Source organism: Rhinopithecus roxellana, chromosome 2, assembly GCF_007565055.1.
Source record: "Rhinopithecus roxellana isolate Shanxi Qingling chromosome 2, ASM756505v1, whole genome shotgun sequence".
NCBI lineage: Eukaryota > Metazoa > Chordata > Mammalia > Primates > Cercopithecidae > Rhinopithecus > Rhinopithecus roxellana.
This window is the reverse complement of record NC_044550.1, coordinates 41779055-41801134: the sequence shown is the minus strand read 5'-3', so window position 1 is coordinate 41801134 and position 22080 is coordinate 41779055.

Here is a 22080-nt window from a genome sequence, read left to right as displayed (position 1 = left end):
GTTAGGATATGGCAAAAATTGAGAAAGTTGTTCTAAAATGTTTGTGGAGATGAAACGTTATATGAAATAAGTAATGAAATTTTTAAAAATTGGAGGAATTACACTAACCGATTCCAAGACTTAGGATACAACTATAGCAATCAATTAAATATTGATGTTAAGATACATATGTAAACCAATAGAACAAAACACAGTGTAGGGTTTGTCAATTAATTTTTGAAAAATGAATCAAGGTAGTTTAATGGGGGATTAATAATCTTTTCAACAAATTGAGCTAAGAAATTTAACATTCATATTTTCAAAAGGATCCAAATTTTATATTAAACTATATGCAAAATGTAATATGAAATGAAATATAGACCCTAATTAAGTGTTTAAACTACAAACCTTACCAAAAACAGGTTTTAAATTCTGCATGACCATGAGATAGGCAAATGATTCTTAGATAAAACACAAAATGTATGAACCAGAAAGATCAAAAAAAAAAAAGGATTAGATTTCATCCAAAAAGTAAACATTCCTCTTTAAAAATACACTTAACAAAATGAAAATGCAATACACAAACTTTTAGGAAATATTTGGATACCATCTATTTTACAAAGAATTTTTATCAAGAATATGTAAAAAGCTTTATATGTTAAGAACTTTATGAAGTTTAAAACTTTATAACTCAAAATAAGAATATGAACAAACCAATTTAAACATAGAAAAAGTCTTAAACGTAACCTTCATTAAAGAAATGCATTAAAAGATACTATATATCCTTAGTCATTACAGAAATGCAAATTAAAACCTCAAAGAGATACCAGAGCATACCCACTGGAATGACTAAAATTAATAAGACTGACATAAATTGTTGGCAAGGTTGTAGAGTAAATAGAACTCTCAAAGACTGATGATAGAAGTGAAATACAAATTAGCGTAGCTACATTTAAAAAGTTTGGCTCCATATGAAATTTAAAGTAGTTTTTCTAATTCTGTGAGGAAAGTCAATGGTAGCGTGATGGGGACAGCATTCATTCTGTAAATTACTTTGGGCAGTATGGCCATTTTGACGATAGTAATTCTTCCTATCCATGAGCATGGAATGTTTTTCCATTTGTTTGTGTCCTCTCTTATTTCCTTGAGCAGTGGTTTGTAGTTCTCCTTGAAGAGGTCCTTTACATCCTTGTAAGTTGTATTCCTAGGTATTTTATTCTTTTAGTAGCAATTGTGAATTGGAGTTCACTCATGTTTTGGCTCTCTGTCTATTATTGGTTTATACGAATGCTTGTGAGTTTTTGCACATTAATTTTGCATCCTGAGACTTTGCTGAAGTTGCTTATCAGCTTAAGGAGATTTTGGCCTGAGACAATGCAGTTTTCAAAATATACAATCATGTAATCTACAAACAGAGCAAATTTGACTTCCCATCTTCCTATTTGAATACTCTTTCTTTCTTTCTCTTGCCTAAATGCCCTGGCCAAAAATTCCAACGTTATGTTGAACAGGAATATCAAGAGAGAGCATCCTTGTCTTATACCGGTTATGAAAGGGAATGCTTCCAGCTTTTGCCCATTCAGTATGATATTGACTGTGAGTTTGTCATAAATAGCTCTTATTATTTAGCCAAGACAAACCTAAGCAAAAAGAATAAAGCTGGAGGCATCACGCTACCACAATTCAAAATATGCTACAAGCCAATAGCAACCAAAATCTCATGGTACTGGTACCAAAACAGATATATAGACCAATGGAGCAGAACAGAGTCCTCAGAAAAAAAAAATGCCACACATCTACAATCACCTGATCTTTGACAAATCTGACAAAAACAAGCAATGGGGAAAGGATTCCCTATCTAATAAATGGTGTTGGGAAAATTGGCTAGCCATATGCAGAATACTGAAACTGGACCCCTTCTTTACACGTTATAAAAAATTATCTCAAGAAGGATTAAAGACTTAAATGTAAAACCTAAAACCATAAAAACCCTAGAAGAAAACCTAGGAAATACCATTCAGGAGATAGGCATGGGCAAAGACTTCATGACTGATACACCAAAAACAATGGCAACCAAAACCAAAATTAACAAATTGGATCTATTTAAACTAAAGAGATTCTGCACAGCAAAATAAACTATCATCAGAGTGAATAGGCACCCTATAGCATGGAAGAAAATTATTGCAATCTATCCATCTGGCAAATGGCTAATATCCAGGATCTACAAGGAACTTAAGCAAATTTACAACAACAACAAAAACAACCTCATCAAAAAGTGGGCAAAGGATATGAACAGACACTTATCAAATGAAGACATTTATGCTGCCAACTAACATATGAAAAAAAAAAGCTCATCATCACTGGTCATCAAAGAAATGCAATTCAAAACCACAATGAGATACTATCTCATGTCAGTTAGAAGGGTGATCATTAAAACATCAGGAAACACAGATGCTGGAGGGTACGTGAAGAAATAAGAACAGTTTTATACTGCTGGTGGGAGTGTAAATTAGTTCAACCTTTGTGGAAGACACTGTAGCTATTCCTCAAGAATCTAGAACCAGAAATAACATTTGACCCAGCAATCCCATTACTGGGTATATATCCAAAGGATTATAAATCATTCTAGTATAAAGACACAGGCACACATATGTTTACTGCAGCACTATTCACAATAGCAAAGGCTTGGAACCTACCCAAATGCCCATCAATGATAGACCGGATAAAGAAAATGTGGCATGTACACACCATGGAATACTATGCAGCCATAAAAACGATGAGTTCATGTCTTTTGCAGGGACATGGATGAAGCTAGAAACCGTCATTCTCAAATAACTAACACCAGAAAACCAAACACTGCATGTTCTCACTCATAAGTGGGAGTTGAGCAATGAGAACACATGGACACCAGGAGGGGAACATCATATGCTGGGGCTCGTCCAGGGGTTGGGGGCTAGGGGAGGGACAGCATTAGGAGAAATACCTAGTGTAGATGACGAGTTGATGGGTTCAGCAAACCACCATGGCACATGTATACCTATGTAACAAACCTGAACGTTCTGCACAGGTATCCCAGAACTTAAAGTATAATTACAAAAAATAAAAAGAGCTTGGCTGTTTACTATAAGCAAATATTTACAATATGACTCAACAACTTCACTCTTATTTACCAAAGAGAAATAAAAATGCATGTCCATTGAAAAATTAGTATTTGAAATTTAATTACAACCGTATTTATTGTACCTCAAACATGAAAACAACCCAAATGTTCCTCATCTACAGAATGCATGAAGAAAACATTGTTTCTTTATAAAATGAAATATCACTTAGCAATGAAAAGAAACAAGTTTGCAATATATGTAAAAAGTGAATGAAAATATATGCAAAGAATGAATTTGAAGAACATTAGTCTAAATGAAAGAGGTCTGACACAAATGACTATGTATTTTATTTATTATTGTATTTACATGAAATTCTCAAAAAGGCAAAACGATTGTGACAGAAAGCAGATCAATGGTTTCCAGAGGCAGGGGTTAGTACAAGGAGATTGACTGAAAATGTACGAAGGACATTTATTGGGTGATGGAGATTTCCTGTCATTGCTCTGGTGGTGAGTTCACTACTGTATAAAATTGTAAAAACTCATCATCTTGTACAATTAAATGTATAAATTCTACTGTACTTAAATTACACCACAATGAAACAGGAAAAAAATAACAGCATTAGAATATAATACCACTCCTCACTCCTTGAGAAAAAGTAGAAAATACATAGTCTCTAAATAAAATATTTCCTTTACTTTAAATAAATTTGTCTTCAATAAACACCCACTGCATCAACCTTTTAAAACAATTTTAATATTTTATAAGAACCAGTAAAAACTTGATCGTACCACGCATGCTTTCTGAAAAACTACTCTAAAGTCCTTTTTAATCAATGCCTTTTGAGTTTTATGCTCCTGTCAGGGACTACTCTCCCTCTCCCACTCCTACGGTGAACCATCGACTCAGAGCCTCGACTGACCAGATTTTCTCTGGAAATCCTAGTCATTCTTCCTAGGCAAGCAACCTGGGTCCAAAGCAATCATTTTCTTTTTTCATCAACTCTGGTCTCCGCAAGTCAGGTTTTCTTACAAATTCCACAATCATGAACTAGATTCATAATATGATATTGATAATTCATTACAGATAAATGTGTCTCCAAGGGCTATACAAATTCACAAATTTTATATCTTAAGTTACATTTATATAATGCTTTAAGGTTTACAAAATACTTTCACAAGAATGATCTCATTTGATTCCTACAACCTTGTGAAATAAATGGCAGGCAATATCATTATCTTCATCTCACAAATGATACAGGAGAGACTCATAAAGAAATGGAAGAGACTTTATGCTATGGTAGTACTGTAGTTTACCTGAACTAATGATATTTCAGTGATAGCCTGGGGCCCTTGTGAAGGTGTGACGTTTAGGGGCAACCTGTCAGATGGGTTTAAATCTGATTTTCCAGGCAAACTTGCACGTTCTCTTCTTATACTTAAGCCATCGTGAATAATAGATACATATTACTTGGCAGTCAAAGGTCTAAGTTGCAGATATTAATAAGATTCTTGCAAATTAATATATTTGTTCTAAAAATTATCACACTATGATTTTTCTTCCGTTTTCTGAGAAACTCACTAGTACAACAGCAATAACTCAGGATATGTCTGCAAGCCTAACAGTTTAGAAAGTTATATGATACATTTCAAACCATCAGACTATGCTAATTTTATGGCCATGTTAATTTTCTAAGTGACAGACATTATGAAAGTGCTGAACAGAATAGATTGTGATTAGGACAACAATGATTTTAATGGAAATAAGGTCAGCAGCTGCATAAAAACACAATGCAAATGGAGAGAATGATGCTGCAAGTGAAAACCTTCTGACATGAGGATGGATTATCTAATGATGGGGACAGGAGATAGAAAGCAGAGTTCTTGTCCAGACCCTCCAGTGACCTTCATTATCACTGCACTAAGGAAGGCAATAGTCAACTGCCACACTACTTTAGTACTCAATTATAAAAGTCAAGTAATTTATCTGACTACAGTATCAGCTCATGCTGGAATCACTCCACAAACTATACAGTCATTCTGCCCTTTCCTAAGACTCAACGTCCCCCAAGGCATTATGTTTGAGTATTACTTGATTTGTAAATACATGAAAGAGTTAAAAAAAAAAAAAAAAAAAAAACTGTTTCTCAATAACTTCTAGCACCTTTTTGTTGTTTTCTCATTGTTTCCTAGAGACAAGCAATGTCTAATGCAATCCCTATTTTACAGGATTGATGTTTTGACAGTCAAATAAAACAATTCTGTCCAACCTTTCCTGTTCTTATCACGTAATGCCAGAGGTTAATCGACTCACTGTAATCAAATCTAATGATCCTCTTTTTAGATTTATTCTTTTGTTTGTTTGTTTCTTCTGCAGTATTGATCCCTTTTGGCCTTGATTCTTGAAACTTTCTCTTCCCATGACTCCCAAGACACTATTACCTCCTAGACTTTTGCCTGCCTCTTAAGAAAATGCTGCATGCCTTCTATGTTGCTTCTATCTTCTTTAGCTCCCCCAATAAAGGCGAGTTTTAAAGGTCTCTTTCTCTTCTATTATATTTAATTTACAGTTTCTACCTCTATACTTTCCTGGAAGTATTTTTATTTGTGAAAGACTTGACTATCTATGCTTTGTAGTTGTTTCATAATATGTAGCAAAATATGCAGCCCAGTCATCTTTTCTTAATTCTTTTTTTTTTTTTTTTTTTTTGAGAGGGAGTCTTGTTCTGTCCCCCGGGCTGGAGTGCAGTGGCCGGATCTCAGCTCACTGCAAGCTCCGCCTCCCGGGTTCCCGCCATTCTCCTGCCTCAGCCTACCGAGTAGCTGGGACTACAGGCGCGTGCTACCACGCCCGGCTAGTGTTTTGTATTTTTTTAGTGGAGACGGGGTTTCACCGTGTTAGCTAGGATGGTCTCGATCTGCTGACCTCAGGGTTTCACCGTGTTAGCCAGGATGGTCTCGATCTCCTGACCTCGTGATCCGCCCGTCTCGGCCTCCCAAAGTGCTGGGATTACAGGCTTGAGCCACCGCGCCCGTCCATCTTTTCTTAATTCTATACCTACATTTTACCTACATCTTGCTGCCCATGTCAATACCAGTAACATTTCTGACATTTGTAATGTAATATGTCTAAAAAAAGATTTATTATTTTCTTCTCATACATAATCCACAAATGACTTTACCAAATTCCTTATCATACTGACTGAAACCTTGATTTGTTTCTCTCTTCACTTGTTAATTCAATGATTTGATACATTCTGTCAATTTGATTTATTCAATATCTGTTGAAATTCTACCTTCTTTCCACTCTGACAATGGTTTCTCTCTCTTAAGCTGTGTTAAAAACATCTCCCACCAGTCAGTTTTGCTGAGAGTTCCGAAAATCATCTTCCTGAAACCCGAATCTGACAATAGGATGCCCGATAAAGCACACACTCTATTCTTTCACCACTGTCTATGACATTTTATTTCCTTTCATAACCTTTTGCTCTAACTAAACTCCACCATCCACTGAACCTCCTGAATCAATATCAGTTGATTTCGGCTAGGTGCGGTGGCTGACGTCTGTAATTCCAGCAGTTTGAGAGCCCGAGGCGGGTGGATCACGAGATCAGAAGATCGAGACCATCCTGGCTAACATGGTAAAACCTCATCTCTACTAAAAATACAAATGTTAGCCAGGCCTGGTGCCACGCATCTGTAATCTCAGCTACAGGGGAGGCTGAGGCAGGAGAATCACTTGAACCCGGGAGGCGGAGCTTGCAGTGAGCGGAGATCAGGCCACTGCACTCCGGCCTGGGTGACAGAGCGAGACTCTGTCTCAAAATAAATAACTACATACATACATATTAATTAACATCAATTCTATTTCCTAATTTCTCTGACTTGTTTATGTTTGTCCTTTTTGTTTTCTAAACTAACTGTACTTTCTTTCCCTCCTGCACATACCAAGTCTTGATCTCCCACACAAATGCTGCGTCTTCACATTAATGCCTTTTTATATTGTACTCAGATGTACCTAATCCATTTAAATGCTAATATCTCAACACATTTTGTTCATTAATTTTTTTGTGTGAGTTGTTGCCTTGTTTGATAGTTTTGTAAACTTCTTTTCCCAGTTATCTAGGTATGGTTCATCTTTCGGTGAGTTTTTAGTAGGACACGGTAATTTCTCAACTATGTTTAAATGCAGAAAAATCTGGTCCATCTCAATCAGTACTTTATGCCCTTGCCAAATAGCAAAAACAAAACCGAACCAAACAAAGGAAAAAACAACAATAAAAAAGTTAATAAAAATTATGTCCCATGTCAAATTGTATTAAAAAACTATAAGATAAGTACCTACTCTTCCCTCATCAGCCTTTGGTCTTATTACTGAAAGCTGCTCCATTCTAAGATTAGAATAAAGGAGCAAATAAAAGGACCACTGGACCTACTAGGCTGGGAGGTCCTATCACTAGGTCCTAAATGTCTGATCACAAACATTTCTCAGATATAGATAGATAGATAGATAGATAGATAGATAGATAGATAGATAGATAGATATTTGTAAACCTCATTGATACATAAGAATGTTAAGGATGTCAAAAAATTAGGATGTTAGTAGATAATATATTTTGAAATACGCGGAAAGGAGAAAATGGATCAGATATCCTTGATGAAGGATCTGAAAAAAAAAAGGGAATACATAGAGAAGGCAGTAGTAAAAGTGGGAGTCATATCTCTAAGAGGAATTTTGGAGAGAATACTAATACTAATACTAATACTAATACTAATATAGAATCTGCAGAATCCTAGTGTTGAAGAAGGAACTGGAAGAGCAAAATCCACATGAAAAACTGGAAGAGCAAAATCCACATAAAAACTTTTCTATTTTAAGCTCCTAAGTGTTCTCCTTCCTGTCCCATACATGCAAAAGACTAGCAACTGTTATTTTTTCATTATAAACTTTATATGAATCGGAGAATAAGTAAAAACAATTCATAATTAAGGAGGTAAGAGAATTATGAGATATTACAAAGAAGGCATAAGCATCCTGCCTTATGAAGAATATAACAAAAGGTGAAGATGTTAATCACCTTGATCTAACAATTCTACAATGTATACACATATCAAAACATCACATTGTATCCCATAAATAGATACAGTAATTGTCTGTTCACTAAAAGTAAAAGAAGGAATATTAAAAAGACTATTTGAAATTCCAGGAAACTAAAATGCTGTCCTAGAAAATCCATTTACATGGTGTAGTAGGTGCTTTTACTTTAATCATCTAACTTATATAAGGACACAGCCAAAACTATGAGGCATTCAAAGAAAAAAAAATGTATCATGAAAGGAAAAAACTCAGAAAATGTACATATACTTATTTTGAAAAAAGGAATTTAAAAAAACACAGAGGAAAAAGAACATTTCAAAATAAAATTCAGAACACATTTCAGAAAGTTGATACAAAAGAGAAAAACTAGAAGATTAACCTAAGCAGACTAACGTTTTAATAATGAGAGCTCCTTAAAGAGAAAACAAATAAAATCATAGGCGAGAAATTACCAAAGAAGTACAGTATTCCAAAGTGCAGAAATAAAACGTGTTTTCAAGATTAACAGTGTCTGCTGAGTGCTCAGTTAAATAAATTTAAAAAACTCTCATGCTGAGACAAAATGTAATGAAATTTAGTAGCACTGAGGATGTAAAGAAAATATTTTAGAAACTTTGCAGAGGAGAAAAAAACATTTTTCATAAAAATATTGAGAATCAGGGACATTAGACTCCTGGGCTGCATGTAATACTAATGGCTAGGATAGAGCAGAGAATGGAATACTGAAAAAAGATTATTTTTAAGAAACAATTATATGCCCAGTCAAAACACATGAAGATAAGATAATCACAATTCTAATATGAAAGGTCTTAATACTTTTATTATTTCTATACCTATTATTATAAAGCTGAAACTATAACCATATTCTTAAAAGGGCAATAAGAAAAGGGAATTGTGGCAGAATGTTAGTTAAGCAACTAATAATAAAACCTAGATTATTTTTGAAAGCCAAAATACAAATTTAATATGCATGTTTCAGATGCCTATTGCTCCGTAGCAAACCACTCCAAAACTTACTTGCATGAAACATCAATTTTATTAGGTTCATGAATTCTGAGGGCCATTAACTCAAACAAGGTACAGTGAGGGTGTCTTGCCTTTGTTCTGTACGGCTCTGGTGCCTTATGTAGGAAGATCCAGTGATGAGGTTCTTATTATCTGTAGGAGTTTCACTGACATATCTTGTGTTTTACCCTAGCTTTCAACTTAGATATCAGCAAAAGCTGTTGTCAGAAATCTACACATGACCTCTATGCAGCTTGGGCTTCCTCACAATATGGTAACTGGACTACAAGAGTGGAGGTACCAAAGGAGCTAGAAAGACATTGTGTTGCCTGTTGTGAGCAGATGTGGAATTTACTTGGGACTTCTTTTGCTACAAACAAGTCTGGTCTGCATAAAATATTGATGCCATTTATTGATAGGAGTGACCAATATTATGAAAGAGGATGCTTTTTTCTTTTTCTTCTTTTTTTTTGTAAAATTTTTGGGAAAGTTCCTTCAAGTGAAAACAGGAATTGCACAAAGCCTATTCTATCATTTTTTTCTTGTTCTTTTTCAGGCCTAGAACACTGATATGATGATTAGATTACCAATAGTCAATTTAGACCACAAGGCAACTTGAGAAGGCATGTGACATTTGCATTCAGTTATTTAAGAAAGCAAAAAATATCTAAGCACCTATTAGGCAGCAGAGGCAGAACTTTAAACAAAACAGAAATTCAGCCCTCTCAATTTATACTTCATTGGGATAATAGGGACATCAAAAATAATAACTACAAAAATCAATAAAGTGATGTTAAGTACAATAGAAGAAAGAGTCACAAGTGCAATAAGGCATAAGGCTGATAATAAGGAAAGCATGAAGACAGGATGAAATTTTAAATAAAGTATTCAGAAAACACCTTACAAATTATATTATTTAGCTATTATAATACAAGGGATTGGCTTGTCAACTCATACACAAATCAGCTATCAAGCTTTTTAATAATTTTAAGGATATAGGTAATTAGGAAGTTCATATGGAGTAGAGAGATTGAGTACATTGAGGATGACTCCAGCTCCTACCTTCCCAGATAAGACATGAACTCATCACATAGATAAATTATAAGGTCTGTAATGAGATTTGTGGGTCATTTCACCCAGGAGGGAACATTGAAGTTATCAACCTCAACCATCTCCATTTTATACATGAATGAATGCTATAACACATGACATGCTTCAGAAAGGCATGCCTCATCTATACATGTATTGTAGTTTATTAAGTATATATAACCCTTAGGCCAGGGTTATCTTCCTAAGAAATTTTATAAATAAATTCTGCTCATGACCAAATATTTATTATTAATGTATCTACAGTTGATTTTTTTATTTCAGCTAGTGCTGTCCCCACTTTATGAAATTAGTGAATGAATCCTAGTCCAGCTGCTTTAAATTTTTCCCTCTACCATCTTTATTCTATTTAAACATACTCATGAAGGATATGTATAGGGCCTTTTAATGCAGAAGGAAGAGCTAGGAAATGGTCCTGTTGAAAGGAAATTCCTGGTATGTGCAAAGAACAACCAAGGCTTACTGTATATGTCCTCAGGGTAATTGTGAAGACTCTGACGGTTGAATGAGATAAAAACACAATGAAGAGAATCAAGCAAAGAAGTAACATAATAATATTTGATTAAAAAAATTGTTTAGCTTTTGTTTTGAAAACAAGCTGTAGGATGGAAAGAAATGCCAAAGAATGAAGAAGAGTTAATAGACAACTGGTGGTGATCATTTTGTCTAGAATTAGACTTCACAGAACTGAAAGTAATGACAAGTAATGCTGTGTACGGTTTTGAAGGCAAAAAAAAAAAAAAAAGAATTTGCTGAAAAAAATTGAATGTGGAGGTGAGAAAGAAGGGAAAGAGTTAAGGATGACTTCAAGGTTTTTAGTTTAAGCCACTAGGAATAGTAGGGTTTCTATTTCCTGTAATAGAGAAGATTACAGAAGGAGCAGGTTTCCAGAGGGAAATATTCTAACAGGTTTTATTATAGACCTTTTAAATTTAGAACATCCATTCAGTTTCTAAGTAGAGATAACAAATATGTACTTGGGCATATTATTCAGAATTTCAAAGCCGAAGTTATAAATAAGTAATTCATCAACTATACATTTTATTTAAAAGAAAGAAACAGAATACATTATTAAGGGAGTGAATGTAGAGAGAGAAGATTTCTAGTTATTTCCATGTTCAGCAGTTGGCAAGATGTGAAGGAATCAGCCAAGGAGACTGAGAAAGAGCAACAGGCAGAGGAGAAGGAAATTATTGTATCCTTGAAGCCAAATAAAGAGTGTTTTTATAGAAGAAACTAGGAAGGAGACAGAACAAGATGGCTGAATAGAACCTTCCAGTGATCACAAAACTGAACACCAAACTGAACAACTTTCTTCACAAAAAGCACCTTCATAAGAATCAAAACTCAGATAAGTAATCACAGTACCTGCTTTTAACATCTTATCAAGGAAAGAGAAACTGAAGAGGGTAGCAAAGGCAGTCTTGAATTGCTGACACCATCCCTGGGCAATGTACAATGACAGAGACAGAAATTCTGTGCACTTGGAAAAGAGAGAGCAAAGTGATTGCGGGTCTTTCCGTTGGAACTCACTGCTGTCCTGTAACAGCAGAAAGCAAGAAAGGGCAGAATTTGGCCAGTGCCTATGTAGGGATCATTTAGACCATCCTTAGTCAGAGGTTTATTCTCTGTCCCAGAGGTCTGAACCCAAGTTCTAGCTAGCCCCACTGCTGTGAGCTAAAGTGCCCTGGGGTCCTAAATAAACAGGAAATAAAGTCTAGACCACAAGGATTTCAATTCCTGAGCAAGTCCTGGTGATGTGTTGGCCTCAGATCCAGTGGATTTGTGCACATGACCAAGCGAGACAGCACTGGGGCCAAGGGAGTGCTTTTATTACCTTTCCCAGTGCTACGCAGTGAGGCTTGAAGCTCTGGAAGGAAAGGGAAGAGTAAAGAGCGCGGTCCTATAACATGGATACCAGCTCATCTACAGTAAAATAAAGCATGAAGCAGAGTCCTGAAGTCCCTATTTTGTATTATAGCTCCCAGATGACATTTCTAGACCTGCCCTGGGAAAGAAGGGAACCCGGTGCCCTGATGAGAAGGTCCATGTCCTTTCAGAATTTGCCACATGCTGACTAAAGAGCCCTTGGTCCTTGAATAAACATCGGCAGTAGCCAGGCAGCAGCCACCACAGGTTTGGGCAAGACCTAGTATTGTGCTACCCTCGGGTGTGACCCAGCACAGTCCTAGAGCTGGTGGCCACAGGATTGCTTTTGTCACCCCTCAACAACCTCCAGGGAGCTTAGCATGGAGAGTGAGACTTCATTCGTTTGTGAGAAAGTAGGGGAAAAAAAACAAGACACTCCTCTCTGGCAATCCAGACAATTCTCCCAGATATTACCCAAGATTGCCAAGGCTGATACTTCTACAAATCTGCAAAGTAACAGTATTACTGAGCTTGGACTGTTCCCTAATGCACTTATGGCTGCAGTGACCAAAAACTTATTTCATAACACTCAATTCCCTTTGAATACTTGGAAAGCTTTCTCAAGAAAGATGGGTACACACCAGCCCAGACTGTGAAAAATTAGAATAAATATATAAATCTTCAATGCCCAAACACTGGTGAATATCCACAGGCATTAAGATCATCCCAGAAAAAATCATCTCATCAAACAGTAAACAAGGCACAACTGCCCAGTTCTGGAGTGATAGAGATATGTGACCTTTCAGATAAAGAATTCAAAATAGCTGTTTTGAGGAAGCGAAATAAAACCAACACGAAAAAAGGAACTTGGAATTCTATCACATAAATTTAACAAAGAAGATGAAATAATTAAAAAGAATCAAGCAGAAATTTTGGAGCTGAAAAAATGAATTGACAAACTGAAAAATGCATCAGTCTATGAACAGCAGAACTTACCAAACAGAAAAAAGAATTAGTGTGCTTGAAGTGAGGCTAGTTGAAAATACACAGAAGAGTCAAAAGAAAAAAAAGAGTAAAAAATAATGAAGCATGTCTACACGATCTAGAAAATAGAAAATAACTTCAAAAAGGCAAATATGTGAATTATTGTTCTAAAAGAGGTAATAGAGAGAGATTGGGTAGAAAGTTTATTCAAAAAAATATCTGAGAACTATTCAAACTTTAAAAAGATATCAATATTCAAGTACAAGAAGGTTATAAAACACCAAACAGATTTAACTCAAGTAAGACTACCTCCAGACATTTAATAATCAAATTCTCAAAGGTCTAAGATTAAAAAGGAATTCTAAAAGTAGTAAAAGAAAAGAGAAAAATGACATATAAGAGAGCTCCGATTTGTCTGGCAGCAGATTTCTCAGTGTAACGCCAGGAAAGACTGATGTTATACATTTAAATTACTGAAGGAAAAAGGCTTTTATCCTATGAAATTATATCCAGCAAAAATATCCTTTAAACATGAAAGAGAAATAAAGACTTTGTCAAACAAAAGCTGAGGGATTTTGTCAACACCAAAACTATCCTACAGGATATGTTCAAGAGAGTTATTTAATCTGGGAGAAAAAAATGTTAAGGAGCAACAAGATATCATCTGAAGGTACAAAACTCACTAGTAACAGTAAGCATACAGACAAATACAGAATATTATAGCACTGTAATATAGTGTGTAAACTACTCATATCTTGAGAAGGAAGACTAAATGAAAAACCTACAAAATTAATAACTACCACAATTTTGAGGCATAAACAGTATAAGTTGTAAATTGAAATAAAAAAGTTAAAAAGCAGGGAGTATGAAATTACAGTTCAGAACTTTTATTAATTTTTCTCTTTTTTCCAGCAATCAGAGTTAAGTTGTCATCAGTTTAAAATAATGGGATATAAGATGTTACTTGCAAGGCTTAGTGTAGCCTCACATCTGAAAACATAGCAACAGATACAGTGAAAACAAAAGTAAGAAAGAAAAACATACCACCAGAGAAAATCACCTTCACTAAAAGGAAAACTAGTAGGAAAGAAAGTAGGGAGAGTAGACCACAGAACAACTAGAAAACAAATAGCAAAATGGAAGTAGTAATTCCTTACTAATCAATAATAACATTGAATGTAAATGAACTAAGCTCTTTAATCAAAACACAGAGTGACTGAATGCATTTAAAAAACAGATGGAATAATATGTTGCCTACAACAAATACACTTCACCTATAAAGAAATACAGAGAATGAAACTAAAGAAATGGGGGAAAAAAAATATTCCATGAAAATGAAAAGAAAAAAAAAAAAAAAGGAGCAGGAGTAGATTTCCTTCAACCTTACAGCAATACTGATAGTATATATCAGATAAAAGATATTTTATGATAGTATATATCAGATAAAAGATATTTTAAGACAAAAACTGCAAAAAAAAGAAATTGTTACATAATAATATACTAATAAAGGAATTGATTCATCAAGAGAATATAACAATTGTGAATAGAATAAATATGCACTCAAAAATGGAGCACCCAGGTGTTTAAAACAATTATCAGAACGAAAGAGAGAGTTAGACACCAATACAATAATAGCTGGAGACTTCAACATCTCACAGCATTGCATTCATTCTTCTCCTCAGCACATGGATCACTAACAAGGATAGATCATATGTTAGACCACAAAACAAGTCTTAAAAAATTCAAACTGAAGAAATAAATAAATCACATCATTCCTCCCAGACTACAATGAAGTAAAACTAAAATCAGTAACAAGAGGACATTTGGAAACCATCCAAACACATGGAGATTAGAAAATATGCTCCTAAAAAGCCAGTGAAACAATGAAGAAATTAAGAAATAAATTGAAAAAATAATTGAAATAAATGCAAAAGGAAACAAAATGTATGGGATACAGCGAAAGCAATCCTAAAGGCAAAATTTATAGCCATAAGCACCTACATCAAAAAACTAGAAAATTTTCAAATAAACAACTTAACCATGAACCTTAAAGAACTAGAAAAGCAGAAGAAATCCAAACTCAAATTAGTAGAAGAAAAGAAATAATAGTAATCAGAGCAAAAGTAAATGAAATTGAACTGAAAGAAATACAAAAGATTAATGAAACAAAAATTGGTGCTTTGAAAAGATAAATAAAATTGACAGACTTTTATCCAGACTAAGAAAAAAATAGAGAAGTCCTCAAAAACAAAATCAGAGATGAACAAGGATACTTTACAACTGATGCTGCAGATCGTTTCCAAAGGATCATTAGAAACTACTATGTGCACCTATATGCCAATAAATTGGAAAACCTAGAAGAAATGAATAAAATTCTAGACACATACAACCTACAAAAATTAAACCATGAGAAATCCAAAAACTGAATAGACCAATAACAAGTAATGACATCAAAGCAGTAATAACACGTCTCCAAGAAGAAGAAGAAAAAAAAAAAAAAAAAAAAAAAGCCAAGGACCTGATGGCTTAATTATTAAATTTTAAGAAACATTTGAAGAAAGAATTAATAGTAATCCACCCAAATTATTCTGAAGTATAGAGGAGATGGGAATGCTTCTAAATTTATTTCATGAGGTCAGTCTTGCCCTGATACCAAAACTAGACATGATATATCAAAAAAGGAAAACTACAGGCCAATATCCCAGATGAACACTGACACAAAAGTTCTCAACAAAATACTAACAAACCAAATTTAACAACACATTAAAAAGATCATCCATATTTATCAAGTAGGATTTATTCTAGAAATGCAATTATGATTCAACATATGCAACTCAATCAATGTAATACATTATATCAATAAAATGAAGGACAAAGATCATATGATCATTTCAACTGGTGCTGAAAAGTAGTTTATATAATTCAACATCTTTTCATGATTAAAAATCCTCCAAAAACTAGGTGTGGAATGAAAATATGTCAACACAAGAGAAGCTATATAATGACAGATACAGAGCTAGTATTATACTGAAAAAAAATTGACATTCTTTCCTCTATGATCTGGAACACAACAAGGATGACCAATTTTACTACTGTTACCGAACATAGTACTAGAAGTCCTAGCCAGAGCAATTGAATAAGAGAAAGAAAGAAAGAAAAAAAAAAGACTTCCAAAATTGGAAAGGAAGAAGTCAAATTTTCCTTGTTCACAGATAAATTAATCTTATATTTGGAAAAACCTAAAGACTTCACCAAAGAAAACTATTAGAACTTGCAAACAAATTCAGTAAAGTCACAGGATACAAAATCAACATACAAAAATTAGTAGCATTTCTATATGCCAACAGTGAACAATCCGAAAAAGAGATCGATAAAGTAATCCCATTTATGATAAGTACAAAAAAAATCAGATGCTTAGGAATTAACCAAGGATGTTAAAGATCTCTACAAGAAAAACTATAAAACATTAATACCAGAAATTGAAGAGGATACCCAAAAATGAAAAGATATCCCATGTTCATGGATTGGAAGAATTAGTATTGTTATAATATCCATACAATTAAAAAAAACTACAGATTCAGTGCAATTATCAAAATATCAATGACATTCTTCATAGAAATAGAAAAAAAATTCTAAAATTTATATAGAACCATGAAAGACCAAGGATAGCCAAAGCCATCCAGAGCAAAAAGAAACTTCTGAAGGAAAATATTGGTTTATGTATTTATGAATTGCCACATTTCATAGGGCATAGAAGATACATTTCTAAATCACATATCTCTTCAAAACTTGAAACTTCTGTACCAACTGAGTTTATCCATATGATCTACTGCTCGAGTTTCTCTTTTCTTTTCTATTAAGTACTGTAATAATATCCAGTGCAAAGAACAAGTGAGAAAATTATTTGAGGCTGCATTTAAATAATCTACTATAGTGGCTCATTTGTTAATTTCCTTTCCTCATTTTTTCAAAAACAAATTTGAAGAGATTTTAATTTAATAACAGATGTGAGTTATTCTGATTTCATTTAAAATGCCAATTAGATAACTTTTTGTATATGCAATTAGTATTATATTAATATTTTATTTTTATGGTACTGGAGTCATTTTACTTCCAGGTTTCAACTCATTAAGGTAAATGTTAAATTTTTAAAATATGTGTAATATTTCTAATTACATTATTTGCTTATATGTCCATTTGTCTTGAATCAAATTATTTCCTATTACTAATCTTTATAAATAACACTGTATGTTGCACGAACTTCAATAGTATGTTAACAGAGCATTTCAGGGGCTGCTTTCTCCAAATCAACTTTATTTTTCTGTTATTGATCTCTGTGTATATATTTTTCCAATTTAATTGATTCATTTGTGAAACCAAGTTTTTTTTGTTTGTTTTCATGTCTAAAATCATGGAATGATCAGTTTTTTCAAATGAGCCTCATTTTGTTGGTACTATTATCAGACACTTTCTTCAAAATAGCATCTTTTGTGTTTTCTATTTAAGTTTGAAGGGTTTATTTCATTTACCACTGGAAGTGAAAATGCAAATTAATGTTAATGACTGAGATATGTTTAGGAGATATATGTTAAGGTTTTCCTATTGGCTTTATAATAGAAGGCTATGTAAATTTCATAATACATGTAAAGAATAAACAGAGTCAATTTAAATGGTTAGAATTGTCCTGGCTGAATATTGTATTCATGTCAAGAATGTAAATTAAAGCATATATTTGATCTACAGTTTAAGATATGTCATTTTTTAAATTTAACATAATTTTAGTTTATAAAAAATAATTACCCTTAAATCAAAACATCAGAGATAAACATAACTCTTTCATGTGAGAGATAAAATGTTAAAATGAAAAATGTGAGCATTGTGTCAAAACTACCATTGTTTAGAAGGCATATTAATAATTTGAGAGGTAAATTATACACTCTGGTTTTGGAAGATTTAAGTCATTGATTTCAGTCACATCACTAACAGCTGGAATCAATAATGATTGAACTGCAACTGCACAGATGTGCTGTAAATGGAATTTTGGCAGCATCTTCCAAAGGTCCTCAGGAAGTGAGCCTGGAAGGAACCATTCATCTAGAGAATGATGGAGGCTTTGCTTTTAAAGACTAACCAGTGAATCATATAAACTGGATATGACCCTAAAGATCAAGTATGGACTGACTCTTACTGTGGAAAAAATTGAGTTATTGCCCCATTCATTCATTGTTTCAAGGACCCTTTGGTGGAAGGAAGAAAGAAAGAAGCGATCTCCTATCTACACTATGACCTATTATTTGCATAACCATGCACTGAAAATCAATATGCTGTAGAGTGCCTTTCTCAAACATCGAGGTTAATATGAGTTACCTCAGATCTGGTAGAAATACAGATTCTAATTTAGGTTGCTTCTGGGGTGGGGTTTAAGAATCTACATTTCTAGCCAGCTCCCAGGTGACACTGATACCACTATTCCACAGATCACTTGGCCCATAGATTGTTTGAGTACAAACAAGAGTTTGAGGAATCAAGGAATAGCAGTATAAAAGAGCAATGAAAAAAATATTAATAACAGAGGCTAGAAGGCAGAACCAATTTATAAATACTGTTCCTTTTGAAATCCTTATATAGATTTTCTTTCCCTCCCTTGACCTCACTTTTCTTATACATTTCTTACCTAGGAATAGCTATTGTTGTACCAATTTAGATAACTACTAATCTCTTACTTACAAGGTACATGGTAAATCATTACTTAAAAAAGGAAACTCATGTACATTCTATTGACATCAAATATAATCATCATTTACCTTCTGTAATCTACATTTGTATATTAGATTATCCATCTGTAGAAAATTGTTAAAATCTGGCACCTAGTAACAATTATTTCAAAATCCATTTCATTATTAACCATCCATGTGAGGTTAAGGAATTGAGTCATTTTCTGGTCTTCTGTTTCCCCAGATACATATGTTGAAGGATAGTTTGGGTTATAAGAGATAATGCAGGTAAAGTGTGTACTGCAAGTTCAACACTCATTACATGTCTCTTTTTGTCCAAAGTATGTTCAAAATAATTTTTTAAACATTGAATATTTTGATAATTGAGAATTTTCAAAGTATTGTGGCCAGGTTTGTATGAATACATTTTACTCAGTTGTATCTTAGAATACATGCAATTTGGGGAAAAACATGTTTTTCATTACTACTTTAATTACATGATTTTTAAGAGATACCTGATGTCCAAGAATTTGTCTTCTGCGAGCTTTAAAAAATGTTCTTACAGCCAATAAACTTCAAAAAACATAAAATAGTTTCAGGACAATAATAAACTGTAATCTCTAAAAGTTCTCACACTTACACACACATATATATATACATATTATCTTCATATATAGATGAAGAAGATAACTTCTTGATTTCCATATATATGCATATTCATTTCCATATATATGTGTATATATATATATATATATGTGAAGAAGATAATGTTTGCAACATACCAATGACTAATATGTATCAGTATGCTTTAGATGACTACTCAGTCTCTCTATGTGGAAGCACAATCAACTTGGAACCTATTGGTGTTGTTTTCAAAGTTGTTATTTATGAACTGTGTGAACCACTTGCATTTGGAAAGGTACTTCTTGTTATCAGTGGGCTCAGATAAGCAAACCTGGACCCAGTTATTTCTACATTTCCTGGAAGTCAATGAGAGGAATGAGCTCTTTTGTTCAGGCCCATGGCACTGGCAGGATTGTAAGGGTCCTGGACTTCTTACTGTCAGGAATCTCTGTAGTCACTGATGAGACAAGTAATGACATAAACAGAACAGGGAAGTTCATTTGGGCACAGCCCTGAAGGCCAACAGTTTTGAAGGTGCTTCCAATGCAAAGGGGATTATGCTGGAAAAAGTAGAAGTTGAAGCCAAACAACCAAACTCTACCTTCAGGAAGTGTTTCAGGGTCCAGCCGATCAAGAACAGCAAGAAATCTACATCTGTTGTAACCCAATGATGGATGGTTGCTTGAACATTATTGAGGAAAACAATTAAGTTCTGGTTCGGGACTTTGGTTGAAAAGATCATGCTATTATTGATATTCCTGGAATCTACTTTAAGGTTGTCAAAGTAGCCAGTGTCTCTGTTTTGGTCCTAAACAAAGGCAAGAAAGAAAGACCAAGATTATGAATTTGATAGTGAACTATAGTAGTAATAAATTTTCATATACCAAAAAAGAAAGAAGAATGAATCCTCTATAGATGTACATTTGTATATTGAACATTTTTATCTTTCCTCTTCAACAAAATGTTATAAATTTTAAAAATTCAACTAAACATAATAAAATAATTTCTTGAATTTTTTATGAGAAACAAGTAAATCATTACTTTATTGACTCATCATAGCACTGAATATTGACTGTTTATCATGTATGCATTCAGAGATTTCATATATGTTTATGTTCTGATTTTCAACTAAACTTGTCTAGTATGATTTTGGTTATACGAATATATTTTAGACCTTTTGTTATAATGTGTATAGTGGATTTTGAATTAAAGAAAACCTGAATTTATGAACTTATTAGTAATTTTAGTCTTGTCTAGTTAAAATATTAAATACAATGAAAAACTTTTGATCACTAATTAAGCAGAGAATCATAATTTGGTAAAGCAAATTTGAGGAAAGCAATTCTTCCCAGAGAAATTCATTTTAAGCCAATTCTTAACAGTTGATCTTCATATAATTCAAAAAAATCAAATTGCAGAATTTCAGGTATAAGAATCTTAATGCAAGAAGCAGACAAAATAGGTAACGTTTTAAAGTTGGGACAACACATGACATAAAAGGTCTCCACTTCTGATGTCTTCAGAAACTGAAGGAAGATGAACCTAGAAAGACTCTCTTCATTTTACTGGTTAAGACTTATTAGCAGTGTCTGAGTAACAAGGAAGTAGAAACTGTGTAAGGATCTCTGTATATTTTCTGAAGTTCCCTTTATACAATTATGTATAGAAAACTGTATGAAATTTTGATATATAGGTTCATTAATTCTCACGACTACTACTAAGGACTTTGCAAAGTCTTAACTGAGACCTCTCTCTCTTTTTGTTTGTTTGTTAAATATGGGAAATCTGATAGAAACCTTGTGTTACAGATTCCTTGGCTCTGTTTGCCACTCCAGGGCCTGCTGAGATATTTGCCCTCTTATAAGCTCACTTTTTTTTCAGATCCATCTGACATTAGAATATGACCATGTTTAAAGTTTATTTAATGTGCAGAGTAATTATCATTTCTACACATTGAGAGTTTGCTTCTCTCCAGAAGTCAAAAAATATTTCTTCCTGAGTTGTGTCCTATTATAGCTCCTTTGTATTTTATGTCCTGTAGCTCTCTGTCCTATGTAGTATTATACATGTTTCTGTAAGAAAATGCTATTGTGCCTTTACTTGACAGAAGGTGAAACGTCCCACAAAATAACTCATCTAGGAATGAATTTCTCTTATCCTCCTGAGCAGAAGTGGGAGATTTTTGCCTCTTCTATAAAACTATTAAACATTTTTAGGAGTTGTATTAGTCCGTTTCCATGCTGCTGATAAAGACACACCCAAGACTGAGCGATGCAGAAAAGAAAGAGATTTTTTAAACTTACGGTTCCACATGACTGGAGAAGCCTCACAATCACAGCAGATGGTGAAAGGCATGTCTCACATGGCAGCAGACAAGAGAGCTTGTGCAAAGAATCTCCCTTTTATAAAACCATCAGATCTCACAAGAACAGCATGGGAAAGACCTGCCCCTATGATTAGATTACCTCCCACTGAGTCCCTCCTGTAACACATGGGAATTCAAGATGAGATTTGGGTTGGGACACAGACAACCGTATCATTTCACTCCCGAGCCATCCCAAATCTCATGTCCTCACATTTCAAACCAATCATGCCTTCCC